This window comes from Coregonus lavaretus (genome assembly GCF_964263955.1).
Source record: "Coregonus lavaretus genome assembly, contig: HAP1_SCAFFOLD_2105, whole genome shotgun sequence".
In the NCBI taxonomy this organism is placed as follows: domain Eukaryota; kingdom Metazoa; phylum Chordata; class Actinopteri; order Salmoniformes; family Salmonidae; genus Coregonus; species Coregonus lavaretus.
The window spans coordinates 44,140-50,358 of record NW_028158766.1 but is presented as its reverse complement, the minus strand read 5'-3'; positions in this window follow the sequence as shown (position 1 = coordinate 50,358).

Sequence of the window (6,219 nt, the reverse complement as noted above, 5' to 3'; positions counted from 1 at the left end):
TTCCTGTCAGTGTCTCTTCCTGTCTGTACCTGTCAGTTCCTCATACTGTCAGTTACTGTCCGTTGTCTCCATTGATGCTACGTAAGGAAGAGGGGAGGCCAACATTAAATATGAGGGAACGGTTGTTGCTATAATTTACATATTGAAATAAAAAATGGAAATAAACGTCTAAAACATTCCAATTCAAATGGTGCATCTCATATGTTATTGCATATATTATATTGATGAATTGGTTTGATGAATTACATTGAAATAGTGTTGAAACAAACCCAGTCAGACTCAGTGGTTAGACTGCCATCTAGTGGACTCCAGCGGAAGTGTCCAGAGTGACTCAGTGGTTAGACTGCCATCTAGTGGACTCCAGCGGAAGTGTCCAGAGTCCAAACTACTCTCATTCACTTGAAAGTGACCAGGCTGGTACCTTGGGGAAGATCAGTTAGAAAATCAACACAGACCAGGTCGTTGTGGAACTGGTAAAGGCTGTAACTTACCCGCTGGGAGGTGCCTAGGATCCTTACGCACACTGAGCATTACATTTACATTTACGTCATTTAGCAGACGCTCTTATCCAGAGTGTTACCTTGGTAGAGGGAGAGGGTGCATTCATCTTATGGCCAGTGGGATAACCACTTTACAATTTTGTATTTTTTTTGGTGGGGGGGGTAAGGGGGGGGGGGGGAGGTAGAAGGATTACTTTATCCTATCCCAAGTATTCCTTAAAGAGGTGGGGTTTCAAGTGTCTCCGGAAGGTGGTGAGTGACTCCGCTGTCCTGGCGTCGTGGGGGAGGAAGAGGAGACATACACCCTCACGTCCTTAGCCAAGGTAGGCCACCAGAACCTTCCGGTCAGGCAGCGCCGATACCTGGGTGACCAGAGGAGGGGGACATGTGTGGCCAGTGGATCAGACGGTCACTGATAAGAGCAGGCAGGTACTGCAGCGCTGCAACCAAAACGACATATAGTTTAGTTTAGTTATAGCACGAAATGGCTTCATTCATATCTAACCAACTACACACTGTTGGGTATAATGAAAAGCACTGTCATCTTTAGTATGCTTTGCCATAATACTAAAATAGTTCAAATTGTAGAAAATTCTTCAGATTGTTCACATGCACAGAAATATTTTCACATCCTGTTGAAACATGTATTTTAAATTTTTATTTTTTTCACCAAACAAGTCAGTGCAACATATGCACAGCAGATATATTTATATTGGACTGAACAAAAATATGCTCACAAAAAAACAGTAAACTGAAAAAGACAATTGCAGAAAAAATATATAGAAAAAAAAGAGGCAAGATAAATAATTAGGCAGCATCTTTCCGCACAGCTGGGTCTGGCCACAACGCCTGCCTCGTCCACATCACAGCTGGGTCTGGCCACAACGCCTGCCTCGTCCACATCACAGCTGGGTCTGGCCACAACGCCTCGTCCACACCACAGCTGGGTCTGGCCACAACGCCTGCCTCGTCCACATCACAGCTGGGTCTGGCCACAACGCCTCGTCCACATCACAGCTGGGTCTGGCCACAACGCCTCGTCCACATCCCAGCTGGGTCTGGCCACAACGCCTCGTCCACATCACAGCTGGGTCTGGCCACAACGCCTCGTCCACATCACAGCTGGGTCTGGCCACAACGCCTCGTCCACATCACAGCTGGGTCTGGCCACAACGCCTGCCTCGTCCACATCACAGCTGGGTCTGGCCACAACGCCTCGTCCACACCACAGCTGGGTCTGGCCACAACGCCTCGTCCACATCACAGCTGGGTCTGGCCACAACGCCTGCCTCGTCCACATCCCAGCTGGGTCTGGCCACAACGCCTCGTCCACATCACAGCTGGGTCTGGCCACAACGCCTCGTCCACATCACAGCTGGGTCTGGCCACAACGCCTGCCTCGTCCACATCACAGCTGGGTCTGGCCACAACGCCTCGTCCACACCACAGCTGGGTCTGGCCACAACGCCTGCCTCGTCCACATCACAGCTGGGTCTGGCCACAACGCCTCGTCTACATCCCAGCTGGGTCTGGCCACAACGCCTCGTCCACACCACAGCTGGGTCTGGCCACAACGCCTGCCTCGTCTACATCACAGCTGGGTCTGGCCACAACGCCTCGTCCACATCCCAGCTGGGTCTGGCCACAACGCCTCGTCCACATCACAGCTGGGTCTGGCCACAACGCCTCGTCCACATCACAGCTGGGTCTGGCCACAACGCCTCGTCCACACCACAGCTGGGTCTGGCCACAACGCCTCGTCCACACCACAGCTGGGTCTTGCCACAACGCCTGCCTCGTCCACATCACAGCTGGGTCTGGCCACAACGCCTGCCTCGTCCACATCACAGCTGGGTCTGGCCACAACGCCTCGTCCACATCACAGCTGGGTCTGGCCACAACGCCTCGTCCACACCACAGCTGGGTCTGGCCACAACGCCTCGTCCACATCACAGCTGGGTCTGGCCACAACGCCTGCCTCGTCCACAACCCAGCTGGGTCTGGCCACAACGCCTCGTCCACATCACAGCTGGGTCTGGCCACAACGCCTCGTCCACATCACAGCTGGGTCTGGCCACAACGCCTGCCTCGTCCACATCACAGCTGGGTCTGGCCACAACGCCTCGTCCACACCACAGCTGGGTCTGGCCACAACGCCTGCCTCGTCCACATCACAGCTGGGTCCGGCCACAACGCCTCGTCTACATCCCAGCTGGGTCTGGCCACAACGCCTCGTCCACACCACAGCTGGGTCTGGCCACAACGCCTGCCTCGTCTACATCACAGCTGGGTCTGGCCACAACGCCTCGTCCACATCCCAGCTGGGTCTGGCCACAACGCCTCGTCCACATCACAGCTGGGTCTGGCCACAACGCCTCGTCCACATCACAGCTGGGTCTGGCCACAACGCCTCGTCCATACCACAGCTGGGTCTGGCCACAACGCCTCGTCCACACAACAGCTGGGTCTTGCCACAACGCCTGCCTCGTCCACATCACAGCTGGGTCTGGCCACAACGCCTGCCTCGTCCACATCACAGCTGGGTCTGGCCACAACGCCTCGTCCACATCACAGCTGGGTCTGGCCACAACGCCTCGTCCACACCACAGCTGGGTCTGGCCACAACGCCTCGTCCACACCACAGCTGGGTCTTGCCACAACGCCTGCCTCGTCCACATCACAGCTGGGTCTGGCCACAACGCCTGCCTCGTCCACATCAAGGCTGGGTCTTGCCACAACGCCTGCCTCGTCCACATCCCAGCTGGGTCTAGCCACAACGCCTCGTCCACATCACAGCTGGGTCTGGCCACAACGCCTCGTCCACATCACAGCTGGGTCTGGCCACAACGCCTGCCTCGTCCACATCACAGCTGGGTCTGGCCACAACGCCTCGTCCACACCACAGCTGGGTCTGGCCACAACGCCTGCCTCGTCCACATCACAGCTGGGTCTGGCCACAACGCCTCGTCTACATCCCAGCTGGGTCTGGCCACAACGCCTCGTCCACACCACAGCTGGGTCTGGCCACAACGCCTGCCTCGTCTACATCACAGCTGGGTCAGGCCACAACGCCTCGTCCACATCCCAGCTGGGTCTGGCCACAACGCCTCGTCCACATAATAGCTGGGTCTGGCCACAATGCCTCGTCCACATCACAGCTGGGTCTGGCCACAACGCCTCGTCCACACCACAGCTGGGTCTGGCCACAACGCCTCGTCCACATCACAGCTGGGTCTTGCCACAACGCCTGCCTCGTCCACATCACAGCTGGGTCTGGCCACAACGCCTGCCTCGTCCACATCACAGCTGGGTCTGGCCACAACGCCTCGTCCACATCACAGCTGGGTCTGGCCACAACGCCTCGTCCACATCACAGCTGGGTCTGGCCACAACGCCTCGTCCACATCACAGCTGGGTCTGGCCACAACGCCTGCCTCGTCCACATCACAGCTGGGTCTGGCCACAACGCCTCGTCCACATCACAGCTGGGTCTGGCCACAATGCCTCGTCCACATCACAGCTGGGTCTGGCCACAACGCCTCGTCCACATCACAGCTGGGTCTGGCCACAATGCCTCGTCCACATCACAGCTTGGTCTGGCCACAACGCCTCGTCCACACCACAGCTGGGTCTGGCCACAACGCCTCGTCCACATCACAGCTGGGTCTTGCCACAACGCCTGCCTCGTCCACATCACAGCTGGGTCTGGCCACAACGCCTGCCTCATCCACATCACAGCTGGGTCTGGCCACAACGCCTCGTCCACATCACAGCTGGGTCTGGCCACAACGCCTCGTCCACATCACAGCTGGGTCTGGCCACAACTCCTCGTCCACATCACAGCTGGGTCTGGCCACAACGCCTGCCTCGTCCACATCACAGCTGGGTCTGGCCACAACGCCTCGTCCACATCACAGCTGGGTCTGGCCACAATGCCTCGTCCACATCACAGCTGGGTCTGGCCACAACGCCTCGTCCACATCACAGCTGGGTCTGGCCACAACGCCTCGTCCACATCACAGCTGGGTCTGGCCACAACGCCTCGTCCACATCACAGCTGGGTCTGGCCACAACGCCTCGTCCACATCACAGCTGGGTCTGGCCACAACGCCTCGTCCACATCACAGCTGGGTCTGGCCACAACGCCTCGTCCACATCCCAGCTGGGTCTGGCCACAACGCCTCGTCCACATCACAGCTGGGTCTGGCCACAATGCCTTGTCCACATCCCAGCTGGGTCTGGCCACAACGCCTCGTCCACATCACAGCTGGGTCTGGCCACAACGCCTGCCTCGTCCACATCCCAGCTGGGTCTGGCCACAACGCCTTCCTCGTCCACATCACAGCTGGGTCTGGCCACAACGCCTCGTCTACATCCCAGCTGGGTCTGGCCACAACGCCTCGTCCACATCACAGCTGGGTCTGGCCACAACGCCTACCTCGTCTACATCACAGCTGGGTCTGGCCACAACGCCTCGTCCACATCACAGCTGGGTCTGGCCACAAGTCCTCGTCCACATCACAGCTGGGTCTGGCCACAACGCCTCGTCCACATCACAGCTGGGTCTGGCCACAACGCCTGCCTCGTCCACATCACAGCTGGGTCTGGCCACAACGCCTGCCTCGTCCACATCACAGCTGGGTCTGGCCACAACGCCTCGTCCACATCACAGCTGGGTCTGGCCACAACGCCTGCCTCGTCCACATCACAGCTGGGTCTGGCCACAACGCCTCGTCCACATCCCAGTTGGGTCTGGCCACAACGCCTCGTCCACATCACAGCTGGGTCTGGCCACAACGCCTCGTCCACATCACAGCTGGGTCTGGCCACAACGCCTCGTCCACATCACAGCTGGGTCTGGCCACAACGCCTGCCTCGTCCACATCACAGCTGGGTCTGGCCACAACGCCTCGTCCACATCACAGCTGGGTCTGGCCACAACGCCTGCCTCGTCCACATCACAGCTGGGTCTGGCCACAACGCCTCGTCCACACCACAGCTGGGTCTGGCCACAACGCCTGCCTCGTCCACATCACAGCTGGGTCTGGCCACAACGCCTCGTCTACATCCCAGCTGGGTCTGGCCACAACGCCTCGTCCACACCACAGCTGGGTCTGGCCACAACGCCTGCCTCGTCTACATCACAGCTGGGTCTGGCCACAACGCCTCGTCCACATCCCAGCTGGGTCTGGCCACAACGCCTCGTCCACATAATAGCTGGGTCTGGCCACAATGCCTCGTCCACATCACAGCTGGGTCTGGCCACAACGCCTCGTCCACACCACAGCTGGGTCTGGCCACAACGCCTCGTCCACATCACAGCTGGGTCTTGCCACAACGCCTGCCTCGTCCACATCACAGCTGGGTCTGGCCACAACGCCTGCCTCGTCCACATCACAGCTGGGTCTGGCCACAACGCCTCGTCCACATCACAGCTGGGTCTGGCCACAACGCCTCGTCCACATCACAGCTGGGTCTGGCCACAACGCCTCGTCCACATCACAGCTGGGTCTGGCCACAACGCCTGCCTCGTCCACATCACAGCTGGGTCTGGCCACAACGCCTCGTCCACATCACAGCTGGGTCTGGCCACAATGCCTCGTCCACATCACAGCTGGGTCTGGCCACAACGCCTCGTCCACATCACAGCTGGGTCTGGCCACAATGCCTCGTCCACATCACAGCTTGGTCTGGCCACAACGCCTCGTCCACACCACAG